General features: G+C 40.4%; 1 protein-coding gene across 7 annotated transcripts in view; it reads right to left on the reverse strand.

The window, feature by feature from the left end:
• Ctns (Cystinosin) overlaps positions 1 to 17367 on the reverse strand; it is a 636400-nt gene that overhangs the window by 459405 nt on the left and 159628 nt on the right. For 4 of the 7 annotated variants that reach the window (XR_010859248.2, XR_010859246.2, XR_010859247.2 and 1 more), the window contains exon 1: positions 10447 to 10565. The exons of 1 other annotated variant lie outside the window; for it this stretch is intronic. The gene's annotated coding sequence lies outside the window, so the exon portion shown is untranslated. Of the gene's footprint in view, positions 1 to 9987; positions 10233 to 10446; positions 10566 to 17367 lie in introns of those variants that run through there. 2 more of the 7 variants (XR_010859249.2, XM_067140512.2) reach the window with 2 other exon arrangements.

The following is a 17367-nucleotide window of genomic DNA, read 5'->3' on the forward strand; positions in this document are numbered from 1 at the left end:
TTTAAAAACAAAGAAGAACGCGTTTTGGTGGGGAAACCATCTTGGAGGGCGGGAGTGTAAAGGAGTTGAATTCCTTTCATGAGGACACATAAATCGAAAACTGAAGAAGTTAGAGTCGTGATAATTGGTATTTAGAAGATCCTTTACTATTAAAGAAACAAGTATTATTTGCGGGAAAATTCACTTAAGGGGGAGGGGTGTTATTTTGAAATGAAGTGAAAAAAAGTGAATTTTTTATGGGGATACTTATATCTCAAAACTGAAGGTAATAGACGTGAACATTGGTGTTTGGAATCACCCTTAAACATAAAGAAACAAGCATTCTTTTAATTTTTTATGGTGGGGGGTTGGCGGTAAATAAACTTAACTTCGATGGGGTGTAGAAGGAGGTGAGACCAATTGATTTTACTGTTATTAATGTACTTATAAGGATCCTCCGTTGCTCAGGCGGCAGCGCGCCGGCCTCTCACAGCTGGGTTCCGTGGTTCAAATCCCGGTCACTCCATATGGCATTCATGCTGGACAAAACGGAAGCGGGACAGGTTTTTCTCCAGATACTCCGGTTTTCCCTGTCATCAGCCATTCCAGCAACACATAATAATAATAATAATAATAATAATAATAATAATATTATTCCGGACCGTCGTCAAATATGCGGACCGCGCTGGAAACGGCTCCTGGACGGGTAATGACTAAGAATGCAGTCCGGCCGCGGGTTCAGTGCCGCCGAGGCACTCAATATGACACCACGCCGGATCTCCTGAAGGATTTTATCCATATTAAAAATATTATAGGAAAAGATGGCAAAGATTTACGGACCCAACTGACCGGGAGGAATACCTGAGCCTAGCCCGGGAAGTACGAAATCGATTGCTGGAAAGGAAGATTTAAAAGTGGGAGGAAACGTGCCGTAAAATCATAGAAAACCAGTCAGATCGGAAATTTTGGTCGATTCTCGCAGAAAACGAGTCAGATCGCAAATTTCGGCGGATTATATATCTAATACAATAAGCATTCAATTATAAATTTCATTATTATACCGTAGCGAAGCACGGGTATCTTGCTAGTCTATATATAAAGTAACTTGTCCCGACTGACTGACTGACTGATTCATCATCGCCGAGCCAAAACTACTGGACATAAATGAATGAAATTTGAAAGATATATTCATATTAAGATGTAGGTGCTCGCTAAGAGAGGATTTTTGGATATTCCGTCGCTAAGGGGGTGAAAAGGGGGTGTGAAATTTTAAAATGAGTGTATCTATATCTCAAAACTTTAAAAGTTTACAGATGTGAAAATTGGTATTTAGAATCTTCTTTAAAAATAAGGAAACCCGTATTTTTTTATTTTCAGAAAATCCCAATAGGATGGGTGAAAGAGGGTGAAAAAGGGGTTGAATGCCTTTTAATCAGGATACCGGTACTTACATCTCAGAAACCGCAGACATTAGAGACCTGAAAATTGGAACTTTTGTTCACTTTTAAAAATTAAGAAGCACGTATTTTTTTGTTTTTGGAAAATCCAATTAATGGGAGGGTGAATTTTTGAAATGAGTGCATCTATATCTCAAAACTTTTAAAGTTTACAGATGTAAAAATTGGTATTTAGAATGTTCATTAAAAATAAAGAAGCAGGTATATCTTTGTTTTCGGAAAATCCCAATAGGAGGGGTGAAAAGAGGTGAAAAATGGGTTGAATGCCTTTAAAGAGAATACTTATATCTCTGAAACTGAGGATATTACAGACCTGAAAATTGGTGTTTGGGATCTCCTTTAAAAATAAAGAAATAGGTATTTTTTGTTTTTGGAAAATACAATTCATAGTGGGGCTGAAAAGGGGGTGAAATTTTAAAATGAGTGTATCTATATCTCAAAACTTTTAAAGTTTACAGATGTAAAAATACGTATTTAGAATCTTCTTTAAAAATAAGGAAACACGTATTTTTTTTGTTTTCAGATAATCCCCATAGGAGGGGTGAAAAAGGGTGAAAAAGTGGTTGAATGCCTTTAATCAGGATACCGCTACTTATATCTCAGAAATTGAAGATATTACAGACCTCAAAATTGGTACTTTTGATCGCTGTCAAAAATAAAGAAACACAATTTTTTTTGTTTTTGGAAAATCCAATTAATGCGAGGGTGAAAGAGGGGGGGGGGGGTGAATTTTTAAAATGAGTGCATCTATATCTAAAAAGTTTTAAAGTTTAGAGATGTAAAAATTCGTATTTAGAATCTTCATTAAAAATAAAGGAACACGTATTTTTTTGTTTTCGGAAAATCCCAATAGGAGGGGTGAAAAGGGGTGAAAAATAGGTTGAATGCCTTTAAAGAGAATACTTATATCTTAGAAACTGAATACATTACAGACCTGAAAATTGGTATTTGGGATCTACACTGACTGACAGAGCAAATGCAACACCAAGGAGGAGTGGTTCGAAAGGGATGAAAGTTGGGGAAAAAACAGAGTCGGCACGGAAGAATAATTGATGTTTATTTCAAACCGATATGCAGGTTACACAATGCGCACGGCATCGACTCAGTAGGATGTAGGACCACCGCGAGCGGCGATGCACGCAGAAACACGTCGAGGTACAGAGTCAATAAGAGTGCGGATGGTGTCCTGAGGGATGGTTCTCCATTCTCTGTCAACCATTTGCCACAGTTGGTCGTCCGTACGAGGCTGGGGCAGAGTTTGCAAACGGCGTCCAATGAGATCCCACACGTGTTCGATTGGTGAGAGATCCAGAGAGTATGCTGGCCACGGAAGCATCTGTACACCTTGTAGAGCCTGTTGGGAGATGCGAGCAGTGTGTGGGCGGGCATTATCCTGCTGAAACAGAGCATTGGGCAGCCCCTGAAGGTACGGGAGTGCCACCGGCCGCAGCACATGCTGCACGTAGCGGTGGGCATTTAACGTGCCTTGAATACGCACTAGAGGTGACGTGGAATCATACACAATAGCGCCCCAAACCATGATGCCGCGTTGTCTAGCGGTAGGGCGCTCCACAGTTACTGCCGGAGTTGACCTTTCTCCACGCCGACGCCACACTCGTCTGCGGTGACTATCACTGACAGAACAGAAGCGTGACTCATCGGAGAACACGACGTTCCGCCATTCCCTCATCCAAGTCGCTCTAGCCCGGCACCATGCCAGTCTTCTGAGCGGACGCCGGGAGTGCAGGCCTCCTTCAACCAATCGACGGGAAATTGTTCTGGTCGATATTGGAACAGCCAGGGTGTCTTGCACATGCTGAAGAATGGTGGTTGACGTGGCGTGCGGGGCTGCCACCGCTTGGCGGCGGATGCGCCGATCCTCGCGTGCTGACGTCACTCGGGCTGCGCCTGGACCCCTCGCACGTGCCACATGTCCCTGCGCCAACCATCTTCGCCACAGGCGCTGCACCGTGGACACATCCCTATGGGTATCGGCTGCGATTTGACGAAGCGACCAACCTGCCCTTCTCAGCCCGATCACCATACCCCTCGTAAAGTCGTCTGTCTGCTGGAAATGCCTCCGTTGACGGCAGCCTGGCATTCTTAGCTATACACGTGTCCTGTGGCACACGACAACACGTTCTACAATGACTGTCGGCTGAGAAATCACGATACGAAGTGGGCCATTCGCCAACGCCGTGTCCCATTTATCGTTCGCTACGTGCGCAGCACAGCGGCGCATTTCACATCATGAGCATACCTCAGTGACGTCAGTCTACCCTGCAATTGGCATAAAGTTCTGACCACTCCTTCTTGGTGTTGCATTTGCTCTGTCAGTCAGTGTACTTTAAAAATAAAGAAACAGGTATTTTTTCGTTTTTGGAAAATCCAAATAATGGGGGGTGAGAAGGGGGGTGAATTTTTAAAATGAGTGTGTCTACATCTTAAAACTTGAAAAGTTTCCAGATGTAAAAATTGGTATTTAGAATCTCCTTTAAAAATAAATAAACCTGTATTTTTTTGTTTTCGGAAAAACCTAATCGGAGGAGTGAAAAGGGGTTGAATGCCTTTCATGAGGATACTTATATCTCAGAAACTGAAGATATTACAGGCCTGAAAAATGTATTTGGGATCTCCTTTAAAAATAAAGAAACATGTACTTTTTGTTTTTGGAAAATCCAAATAGTGGAGGGTTGAAAGGGGGATGAATTTTTAAAATGAGTGTGTCTGTATCTCAAAACTTTCAAAGTTTACAGATGTAAAAATTGGTACTTAGAATATACTTTCAAAATAAAGAAACAGGTAATTTTTGTTTTCGGAAAATCCCAATAGGAGGGGTGAAAAGTGTGAATAAGGGGTTGAATGTCTTTAATGAGGATACTTATATCTCAGAAACTGAAGATATTACAGACCAGACAGTTAGTATATGGAATCTCCTTTAAAAATAGAGAAACATTATTTTTTTTTGTTTTGGAAAATCTAATTAATGGGGGTTAAACAGGAGTGACAAATTGGGGTGAATTTTTAGAAAGACTATATCTACAGTATATCTCAGAAACGTTAAATGTTGCAGACGTAAAAATTGGTGTTTGCAATCTCCTGTTAAAGAAACAGGTATTCTCGGAAAATCCAATGAAGGTTGGGGGGGGGGGGTGAAAAATTAAAAAATTTATTGAATTAATAATTGTATGAAGATACTTGCATCTAATAAAGTTGTTACAGATGTGAAAATTGGTATTTATATCTTCTTTAAAAATAAAACGACGCGTTTTGGGGGGGGGGGAATCATTTTTGGGGGCGAGTGTGAAAAGGAGTTGAATTCGTTTCATGAGAACACATATCTCAAAAACTGAAGATAATCGGTTTTTAGAAGATCCTTTACTATTAAGGAAACAAGTATTTTTTGCCGGAAAATTCACTTAAGGGGGGAGGGGAGTGTGAAAGTAAGTGGAAAAAGTGAATTACTTTTATGGGAATACTTATACCTCAAAACTGAAGGTAACACATGTGAACATTGGTATTTGGAATCTCCTTTAAACATAAAGCAACACGTTTTCTTTTTTTGGGTGGGGGGAGGTAAATCAACTTAACCGCGGTGGGGTGAAAACGGAGGTAAGACCAATTGATTTTACTGTTCCTAATGTACTTATAAGGAGCCTCCGTGGCTCAGGCGGCAGCGCGCTGGCTTCTCACCGCTGGGTTTCGTGGTTCAAATCCCAGTCACTCCATGTGAGATTTGTGCTGGACAAAGCGGAGGCGGGACAGGTTTTTCTCCGGGTACTCCGGTTTTCCCCTTCATCATTCATTCCAGCAACACTCTCCAATATCATTTCATTTCATTTGTCATTCATTTAATCATTGCCCCAGTGGAGTGCGAAAGCCTTCGGCAGGGCTTATTCATTCCATTCCTGACCCGGTTGAATGACTGGAAACAGGCTGTGGATTTTCAATGTACTTATTCTGATCATAAACCGATCATTTTTAATCTCTCCCGGGTTCGTTTTCAAGAGCCATCTTTTCCTTTGGAGAACCTTCTTAGATTACAGTAGATTCTTCTGGCATAAAAAACAAAAATTTAAACATATTTGAAATAAACGATAGATATATGATTGACCGTGTAATTGTTCACCTCTGTAATAAGGTCAATAATGCACGGAAGTATGTCATTCGTATCGCCAGAAGTGCTGCGCACTTGCCTAAGGGCGACAATGGTGCTGGTCATACTGTCATCAATGACAACGGCAGCAGATGTAATTTACCGCCAAGTAGAGGTTCAGTATAGACAAGGCACCCAAGACGACACCACGCCGGATCTCCTCAAGGATTTGATCCACATTATAAATGCTTATAGGAAAAGATGGCAAAGATTTAGGGACCCAACTGACCGGGTAGAATACCTGGACCTATCCCGGGAAGTACGAAATCGATTGCTGGGGAAAAGATTGAAAAATGGGAGGAACGTTGCCGTAATCTCTCAGAAAACGAGTCAGATCGCGAATTTTGGCGGAATCTCTCAGAAAATGAGTCAGATCGTGAATATCGGTGGGTTATATATAAAACGATAAGCATTCAATTATAAATTTCAGTATAATACCATAGCGAAGCACGGGTATCTTGCTAGTAGTTAATAATTTGAGTCTTTTTCTCATACAGTGTTGATAGCTATCATACAATTTACTGAATTAAAATTTACGTAGGCAAGTCAAAAAGTATCTGCAATTTTGCTCTAATTGTCTTCAGGTTGGCTCTATGGCATTGTGTGCTCACCAGCCGATAAATGGCACCGTTGTCTACGCCTGTGGTAGGTTTCAGCATCATCAGATCAATACAGCTTGCACTGTTGAGACGTAAATATGGCTGTGTCACTCCCTGTATGCACCAAGAAAGAACAGCATTCCGTAATCCGTCTTTCGTGGTCTGAGGGTGTACCAGGAATGGAAATTCACAGAAGACTTTCAGCACAATACGGGGACAATGTTTTGCCACAGTAAAGTGTTTACCAGTGGATTCAACAGTCCAAAAGGGGTCACACGAATATGAAGGATGAGGAAAGATCCGGGCGTCCATCTGCAGCTGTAACTGATGCCAATACTGAACAAGTGCATGATATGATCCTGAATAACAGAAGAGTGACTGCTGATGACGTGGCAAACCATATGCACATTAGCCATGGTTCTGCATATGAAACCATGCATAACAGGCTTAACTTTCACAAAGTCTGTTCGAGATGGATTCCAAAACAACTCGAAAAGCAGAAGTGCAATCATGTGGGAATCTGTCGGCATCTACTGAACTGTCATGCTAACGAAGGTGAAACGTTTATGAAACGGATCATCATGGGAGATGAAACCTGGATTCACCACATCAAACCAGAGAGCGAACGTCAGAGCATGGAATGGAAGCATCCCGGACCCCCAGTCAAAAAGAAATTCAAGAGTCAACCTTTTGCCACCACAGCCAACTTGCCCGATTTCAGTGGATTTAATTTAAAATGTTTAGAATATGCTAAAATCCACATTGGTGCATCATCAAGATTTTAATTCTTGAGTTGTGAAAGCTGGTATTGGGCTAAACAAGTCAAGACATGCTGATATAGACTGTTTTAATTCAATAAGCTGAAGAAATTAAAGAAAGTTAGCCTGACAAAGACAAATTAATAACAACAGTAAAGAAAATCTTCATCAAAGCTCCACTACAACTGCCAAAATTTAAAGAAATTTCTCTTACGATACCTCTGCTTCCTCATCTCATCCTTACACTGAGGAACTTAGCTTAAATCTATGAAGTCCTATTGCAGCAACTATAGAGTAATTGAAGAAGTTGTTAACAGTTTCAATGATGGCAAAACTTCCTCAGTCAGAATTGCCAAAGTGCTGTTTCCAAGTGCCACAATGTGCAAAGAACTTACTTATATAAAGTCAAATTTTAGCGTAATATCAGCTTCAGTCAAATGTTTAGAAGAAATGGATATAAAACTTTTAAGATAAGCCTTCAGCTTGTGATCAGTACCTATGGAAGGTGAGTTAGAAGCTGTACATAGTAAAGCTGACGAACGTGCTTATGCAAAACTAAAGCATGTGTTGGTCAAAAATAAAGGGTACTTTACACTCTGCAAGACTGGCGACATTATAAGAGGAAAACCAGTAACGTTCAATCGACGTGAGCCCGAATTCAATGACGAACAACTTTTTTCAAATATTGTATGCTCCAATAACATTCTGCAATGTTGAGCGAAGCGTTTCATGTTATAAAGCTGTGCTGAGTGAGAACAGAAAACTGTTTCTATTTCAAAACTTTAAAATGTATATAATTTGTCACTGCAATTCTGTGTGACATTTCTTTCATCTCTGCATTAAAATATTTTCTCTTATATACTGTGTGTTGCATAAGACAAATTTTATTGTGCTGATTAATTTTAAAAACATTAAGAATTGGTAAAATTTAGTTTTAAATGAGGGGCAACATGTGAACAAGCTTACAACCTTCTTCTTCTCCTTCTCCTCCTCCCACCACTTTTCCCACACCTGTAGGGTCGCAGGCGAGAACTGTGTCACACATGTGGATTTAGCCCTGTTTTACAGCCAGATGCCCTTCCTCATGCCAATCCTATGTGGAGAGATGTAATCACTATTGTGTGTTTCTGTGGTGACTGGTAGTGTGGTGTGTTGTCTGAATGATAATGATGATGATGACGATGAAAGTGTTACGTCAAACACAAACACCCAATCCCTGAGACAGAAGAATTAATCACACCCGATTCAAATCCCCAACCTGGCCGGAAATCAAACCCGGAACCCTTTGAACTGAAGGCCTCAACACTCACTATTCAGCCAAGGGGTCTGATTTACAACCTTCAATGAAAAAAATATTTCAAACGTGTCAGCAAAATCTTTCTTCTCTCTTCTTTCACATCACCCGCTTTCACTCTAAATGATAGGATTATATATTAATTTACATTTTATTTGTTACCCTAACTGCAACACTGTGATAAAGAAATAGATGCACCATGCAATAGGAACAATAATATCACAGTTATGAAGACATATCATGACATAATATATAGGCTACTTTCATTTCAGCATCGTCGTCAATCACCACTGATCTGTACTTAGTGCTGTTGCCTGGGAGGCAGATTCCTTAAAAGTTTTTCTCAAATGATTTCATAGAAGTTGGAAATTTATCGAACATCTCCCTTGGAAAATTGTTCTGATTCCTGAGCAACTGGTGATTTATGGCCTATAATCATAATATTATTCACTTTATGTCCCACTAACTTTAAGGTTTTCAGACACACCGAGGTGCCAGAATTTAGTCCCGCAGGACTTCTTTTACGTGCCAGTGAATCTACCGACAAGAGGCCGTAATATTAAAAGAAGCGTTTTGGCAAACAGGGATGGAGGGAGGAGCATTGCATGTACCATTGCATGATGCTGCCACATTCCTTTCTCCTTCCATTTGCTTCTGGCTCACTTGCTTGTTCATTCAGACCGCTGTGTTCTGTTCTAAATAACTCAGAAGTGATAGGTTTTGGTAACTCCAAGCAACATGAGCTGGCCAGCAGGCTTATCTCCATGACAACCACAGTTTCCATGGCAACTGTACCCCTTACTCCCTTCTCCCCACCTAGGCAGGCAGTAAGTTAAACGAATCTCCCTCTATGAACTGTCAGAATGCATATTTCAATATTACAACTGTAGAGTGTAAGTAATAATTCATACAGGAAGAATATTTTGACTGAAACCTGTTAATTCAGTGGCGGCTTGTGAGGTCTGGCAATGGGAGTTCACCTTTTGAAAATTTACAACATTAATATAGCAACCCAGTGGGCTGTGAAAGAAGCTTCCTTACAGTATGAGGAAATACATGTTCCATTTATCACAAAATATAATTAAACACTTTACAATTAAAAACCTATAACTTCCATACATTTTTCTAGCCTAGGCCTGAATAAGATGCCCTCGTACTTAATTAAATTACATAATTATTCAATAAAATGAACAGCGGAACTACCCCTTTCAGAGATGAGAAACAAATGTATCCCCTATAACTTACATACTAACCACAAAGTATTAAAACAATGAATATGATAGATCAGATAATTATTGGAAAGTTTACAAACTATCACCATGCATGCACAATTTATCACAGATATTTCCCGAGATATGAAGAAACTCTACAATGATAAGCTGTTTTATAAAGTGTGTGGTGTAGTGTGTATGAATCACAGAAATATCCAGATAGGAAAACTTAGTATTAATGAAGGATTGGTTACTTCATGCAGGGTTCTAGCAAAACATATTCTGCCTTAAAGATAAATGAAAGTTCAGTTATGCAATTTATTCCTCCGCATTTCAAACAGAATTAGGACTGGGTTTATTATGTGGTCTTTGAATAAAATACACTGTAATTGAAATTACCGATGATATTCGCCTGGTATGCCCTTTTGCAGAGCAAAACTATTCTATAAAAATAAAAGCCTGTTTTCAAAGGGTTATACATCATTTAAAAAATTGGACGATATTACATATATTATAGTTCATATTCCACTCACCTAATCATAACCTTACAAAACACCATCTAACGTCACTCAATATGTTGTCATGGCCATGAAGTAACACAAACGGCACAAAATGCTTCATTGAAAAATAAAATAGTGATAATTCTAACATTATAATTCAGAACACTGATCTACACCAAACACATGGAACACACTTTCAAATTTCCAGCAGAGAAATACGGAATCACACAAACTACCATTCAAATTTCAGTCATCGCGCTCTCTGATGTCTAGGAATAACTACTGTTATGACATCTTCGACGCTCGAGGGCACTATGGAACTTCCTTGAAGCCCGAAGTTACGCCCCCCCACCCAGAAATCGAAACACATCGATACCGATATTTAATTGCGAAAAAATAAAATAATGAAAGCAGTAAATTGATAAATCGTTTTATAACAAATTCTTGAAATATAACTAAGAATATCAATCAAAAGTGCAAATGACTACGTACTCTCAATGTTATGCCTGTTGAATTCTAGCGCGAAGTTCACAGCTGCGGCGCAACTACAACACTGAGCTGTCAGCGCTTACGGCTGGCTTTATGTGCATTATCTGACTACAGGACCAGTTGTGTAGATGTGATGCGTGCTGACTGGGCGAATGTCTTTCGCGTTCTTGAGCACGTTGCTCATTCATTGAACGAATCATCATTAAACCCTCGCTTTCTAAGCTCGGGAATGCTGGATCGAATTCCCATGCAGTCAGTAGTTTTCTTTCAGGACAAAACCTGGCACTCGAGCGTCTCTTATAAAATATATACAACTGTGAGCTTGCAATCGGAAGATAGTGGGTTCGAACCTCACTGTCGACAGCCCTGAAAATGGTTTTCCGTGGTTTACCATTTTAACGCCAGGCAAATGCTTGGGCTGCACCTTAATAAAGGCCACGGCCGCTTCCTTCCCACTCCTAGCCCTTTCCTATCCCACCGTCACCATAAGACCTTTCTGTGTCAGTGCGCAGTGCGACTTAAAAATAAATAAATAAAGCATACTTTTTGATTTCGTGTGGCCTGTAAGGCAGAACCTCCGACGAAGGTAGGAGGCATCTGCCATGAAAAGGAAACTTCGTGTTAATGTGGTGGAAGATATGCGAGTTGCACGGTGACCATTTGCCTTTAAAATCTCCGACCCCGCCGGGAATCGAACCCGGGGCCTTCTGAACCGAAAGTATGTATAATAATGTTATTTGCTTTACGTCCCACTAACTACTTTTACGGTCTTCGGAGACGCCGAGGTGCCTGAATTTAGTCTCTCAGGAGTTCTTTTACGTGCCAGTAAATCTACCGGCTCTGCCACGAAATTTGAAAAGTGGTACGAGGAACGGGCTCCATTCAGCCTCGGGAGATCAACTGAGCAGAGGTGGGTTCGATTCCCACCTCAGCCATCCTGGAAGTGGTTTTCCGCGGCAACACTGATCCTGCGGGCATTAAGCTGGTGGAGACTAGTGTGAATTAATGTTATTTTGTAGTGTCAGTGGGTCATTTGTGCATGTAGGAGTACAGAGTAATCCTGTCTATCAGTGTCAGGCAAATGCCGGGATGGTACCTAACTTCAGGCCACGGCCGCTTCCTTCCCTCTTCCTTGTCTATCCCTACCGATCTTCCCATCCCCCCGCAAGGCCCTGTTCGGCATAGCAGGTGAGGCCGCCTGGGCGGCGTACTGGTCATCCTCCCCAGTTTTATCCCCCGACCCAGAGTCTTAAGCTCCAGGACACTGCCCTTGAGGCAGTAGAGGTGGGATCCTTCGCTGAAACCGAGGGAAAAACCAACCCTGGAAGGTAAACAGATAAAGAAGAAGAAGAAGACTAACTATTGCACCCTTCTTCTATGGCCTGTGGAAATCAACTTGTTTTAAGGGGAGATTAAAAACCCTTTTGGTGAAAAGATAACTTTTCCTTTTTTTTTTTTTTTTTTTTGCCTCAAGTTGTAGCAGGGTCTTTTCTGCTCATTTTGTTGTATCATTTGTCAAATTATGACGGATCTAAATATTTTTAAAATAATATTGAAATATGGCTTACATTGCTTCATTTTTATCTGTGAGGCGCACCATACTGCAACACTTTTTCTAAAGCTTGACTCAGAGAGTATTTTATGTAGAAGGTGGAGACATGGTATATTCATTTATTTTAGGTTGGCAGGATTGCCAAAACATGTGACATGGTATATTCATTTTAGGTTGGCAGGATTGCCAATTTTTTTTTTATATTTGTCATAATGAGTGTGTATCCAAATACAGTAGAGACAATACACGACACTTACGGATTTCGGCTTGCTAAAATGGGAGACAATTCGACGGTGGCGCTCCTAGTGACTTGACCTGAACAAATCGCGCTAAATTCAAATATCAATGGAAATGTATATACGGAAATGGATAAATAAATTACGTCTAGAAAGAAAGTGATATTGAGATATTAACTTCGAAGTTGCTAAAGCAATTCTGGATAAATGAATGAAGAATTGTTTAAAAGGTTATTATTCAAAGACTGAAATTCTACATATAAACAAGGTGTGAAATGGACTGCTGTGAATTGGCTTGATCTTTCATTTATGCATTACTTTTTTAGCTTTAGCATACCTGCCTGAAATCTTACGGTTGGATTTGTCTTGTTTCCTCATTTAAAAACATTGTATCATCACATTAAGACATTTGTCAATAAAAATAACGGCACATTCCTTACACATATGATGCAATGAATTAACATTTAATAGCTGGACAATTTTCCTCTTAACATGAAGCCTACTAACAGAAAGAAAATCTATAAAATCCCGGCTTAAATCTGAGAAGAGGGATAAAAGAAAGAAAAGTTTGAAAATGTTGTCGATATTGATGCTTTGGGGAATTTTTACGTACAATTAGAGTAAAAATGTAACATACCCTTGGCTGTATAATCAAGGATTTTTAAAGTCGCTGGCCTGGAAATGATCTGAACAGATCTTATAATTCTTATATAAGCGTAACGTCCCTTCTTTCTTGTACACAACACTTCTGTGACATTTCAAAACCCACAGATCACACCTACAACAACACATCGGTATTGAAAGTTAACTGCTGCACTCTACAATAAAATATGCGTATTATATTTTAAGCCCGTTAAAACATGGGTCGAGTAGGTCAGAAGATTATGAAGTACTATAAAAATCTCTGTCACTGGAAGAATATATATGCAAACACAATATTACTTGCATGTTCTTGTCACGAGGGAACCTGAAGAACGATCGCGCATTTTTCTCTACTTCGTAATTACTGCAGCCAAACACAGCACATACCTTTCCTCTCATGTTGAGAGGAGATATCAAGGAATGACACACGCTACTATTTAATTATGTCAACTCACTGAAAACGCATAAATAACACCAAAAACTTCACACAAAAATACACGCGCTCTTATGACAGAATCAGTACCGTTCAGGTCTATCCGCTAGAGTGAGCTCCAATAGCTGTCCCTCGATATCTCGCTCAGTGTCGCGTATTGTCTCTACTGTATTTGGTGTATCTTCTCAGTATTTTTACTTTCAATATTATTTGGATGTGGTGTGAAATATTCATAAGTTACTCAGATTCGTATATTCTACAACAATGACTAAAGCAAAGGGACTGTTCAAGAAACGGCATAATAAAGTCCTACAGGAACTTGGTGTTTGAATAGGTAAAAATACTGTCAGATGTTTCGAAGATCTGGATCGATTACGGATACAAAAGGCAGAAATTGCAGCTCAGAACCTGACCAAAAGAGCTAGGAGAGAAAGAAGAAACAATAAACTTATGTGGAAGATAAGAAACAGGATCCAGACTATGGAGCAGGGTGCTTCTAGTAATTGTATGAACATGTATTACAATAATCATGTGTGTAAGTTTTAAATCCTCATTTCTGAAAAACATGTTTTTCTTGTACAAATGACCCATTATCTCAGAAACTATGACAGATAGACACTTGAAATCTTCAGATATAGCTAAGTAACATCTGTTAGTAGAATGGATCTACACTCATGTAAATTGCTTTTATATCTTGGGAGTTATGTAAATAAACGTTCCAAAATTTTGTAAAAAAAAAAAAAATTGAAACACATTTCCCAAGTAAGCTATCATATTGAGTGTAGATCAGTGTACATTACAAGTGCTCAATAACCTTCAGTAAAAATTTCAAGTCTCTACCTGAACTAGTTTATAAGAAAATGGGTCATCAATATGGTAAATTTAACATTATAAGCATAGGGCTTTTAATCTCCCCTTAAAGAAATATTAGTCTAGACTTATTTTGTAATTATAATAGACAGAAGTCGGACTTTTGTGGGTTTTCGTTAATGGGGTTTTAGTGGAGTCAGACTGCAGTGAAAAATCGTTTCGGTAGGCACTCAGTCGTTAAACTTATTTGTAGGGGCAACACGACCCACCACTGAACAGCCTGTCACCGATTATGATTATTTGAAGAAAATACCTTCGAAGAAAGGTCGTTTGAATCAGCCTAACTCAAACCCCAATCGATCTGCAAACTCCGTAACATTGGTGCAAATGAGCTCAGGTGATTCAGGCGAGGAGAGAGTTGGACGGGAAGGCATTAAACTCGTGTTCTCGTCCTGAGGCGGTGCTGCTCTTTTCAGGTACACCCCCAATGGAGGTGAGCTGCATGTACCATTTTAACCACATACCAGTCCGCCTGTCATTCTAAAATTCTTGGCAGTACCGGGAATCGAATCCGGGTCACCGAGGACGGCAGCTAATAGTGCTAGTCAGTACGCTACGGAGGCGGATAGTAATAATAATAATAATAATAATAATAATAATAATAATAATAATAATTACCGCAGGGGTTCTTTTACGTGTCAATATATCTACCGACACGATGCTGGCTTATTTGAGCACCAGTGGTGGCTCGTCAAATAGAAAATTGGGGTTCAAAAAATGTAACGATAATAATAACGTATTAAGTAAAGTTCTTGTCACTCACCCAACTACGCTGTTGGTATGTAAAGGTATCACATATAATACTGAATCTACCGTGTTCAGGATTGCCTTGTCCGACTCGTTGGCTGAATGGTCAGCGTACTGGCCTTCGGTTCAGAGGGTCCCGGGTTCGATTCCCGGCCGGGTCGGGGATTTTAACCTTAATTGGTTAATTCCAATGGCCCGGGGGCTGGGTGTTTGTGCTGTCCCCAACATCCCTGCAACTCACACACCACACATAACACTATCCTCCACCACAATAACATGCAGTTACCTACACATGGCAGATGCCGCCCACCCTCGTCGGAGGGTCTGCCTTACAAGGGCTGCACTCGGCTAGTAATAGCCACACGAAATTATTATTAGGATTGCCTTGACTGATCAATATGATTTTAATCTATATGAAAACCCAACTGACAGACAGGATTACTCTGTACTCCTTCGAAGCCCGTACATGCACAAATGACCCACTGACACTACAAAATAACATTAACTCATACTAGTCTCCACCAGCTTTTAGTCCGCAGGATCAGTGTTGCCAGAGCCAAAAGTAATATTTCAGGACTTAGGACTCGAAAATTTCGAAAGATGTGTATAAATGCGATATGCCATAATTCTGATGACGTTACTTAAATTAAATGTGTTAGTACGGAAGCCATACTTTTCAGTGTCGACATACGTAATATAAAAGTTGAAGTTTTTCAGTCTGTGGGACACAATACATTATATCTGACTATTTATTTTGTATTTGTACGTACAGTATGTAGTGTATGTCTACCCCTTAGTCCCGTTTCTTGTTACGGGGTCGCGTATGAAGCGAGATGAATTTATATAGCATGATTTTATGGACCGAGCTCGGCCAGTATCCAGTATTCGGGAGATAGTGGGTTTGAACCCCACTGTCGAGAGCCTTGAGGGAGGTTTTCCGTGGTTTCCCATTTTCACATCAGGAAAATGCTGGGGCTGTATCTTACTTAAAGCCACGGCCGCTTCCTTCCTGTTCCTATCCCTTTCCTGTCCCACCGTCGCCGTAAGACCTATCTGTGTCGGTGCGACGTGAAACAAATTGTAAAAAAAATGTTTTTATGGGCGGGGGGCGTATGCATAGGAACTGTCCCGACATTTGCCAGGAAGTAAGAATTGGAAATCACACGAAATCATTTTCAGGACAGCCGTCGGTGGAATTCGAATCCACCCCTCTTCCGAAAGTAGAGCTTGGCTCCACAGCCATAGCGCTTTAACACGCGCGAGCACGCTGCTCGGTATTTTAGGTAGTACTAGTGGTTGATAATATTTTATTTGTGTTCGATAGACTGACACATTTAAAGGTTCCTTTAAAATTAAATAGGCCTACAATCAACATTAAAAGACAGACCTTCATAATTTTCGCTCTCTATCTGTGCCTCCTTATTTTCATCCACGTCTTTGAAAACCTACAACCTATTTTCCAGTCATTGACCACGTCAGGGAAGTAATGAATGAAGCATATATAGGCTATTAGTACGTTGGGGTCGCCACTCCCAAAGTGTTTTATTAATGACTGATAGATACCATGAAATGAGAATGGAGAGTGTTGCAGGAATGAAAGATGACAGGGAAAAACGGAGTACCCGGAGAAAAACCTGTCCCGCCTCCGCTTTGAACCACGGTATCCAGCGGTGAGAGGCCGACGCGCTGCCGTCTGAGCCACGGAGGCACTCATCCACGGCTTTATACATGCAAATTCTGACTATGTTTGGAATGGCGTGATTAGCAGCTGGCATTTTAAGACTGGCAACATGCGAAGGACTCGTTTAAAACCTGTTAACAGAGCAATATATTTTCTGCATACCAGCTTCTCTTAAAATCAATAGCAGTTGAAGGAAAATTAATCTTATGAACATAATTAAAGCGCAATGGATGACATTTCTTCCTGATTACTTCTGTCTATAAAGTGGGGACGAAGGATAACCTCATTCGGAAGATTTCCTAGTAATTTCGCATTTCCTGAAATCGTCTTAAAATTGGAAGGTAATATTGCGCGGGATACCGGAGTCTAAAACAAAGACTATCGCTTTTCAAAGAAGTATGAGTTGGAACAAAATCCGTAGAGATGGCAGCACCATCCAGCAAGTTTTGGTTACAGAAGCACATTTGGACGTGTGCACTTACCGTACAGAGACCGTCACTCGCGCATGCGCGACAGCTGCCACAGGGAGAGAACAAGACCGATGTGCACATGCATGCAACGTCGAAGTTGGAAGCGTAGAATCCGACAAATATACAATTCGCAAGATTAAAATTCTAATTAATCAGTTAGACATCGAGTGATTGAAGAGTAACAGGGGTCCCTGTTCCAGATTTTGGGAGTTCACATGCACTTGTGCTCTTGTACACGAGCCGCCGCGGCCTCAAATACCACCGGACTGAGTCAAGATCGAACCTGCCACGTT

The sequence above is a fragment of the Anabrus simplex genome, chromosome 2 (assembly GCF_040414725.1).
Source record: "Anabrus simplex isolate iqAnaSimp1 chromosome 2, ASM4041472v1, whole genome shotgun sequence".
Taxonomy (NCBI): Eukaryota; Metazoa; Arthropoda; class Insecta; order Orthoptera; family Tettigoniidae; genus Anabrus; species Anabrus simplex.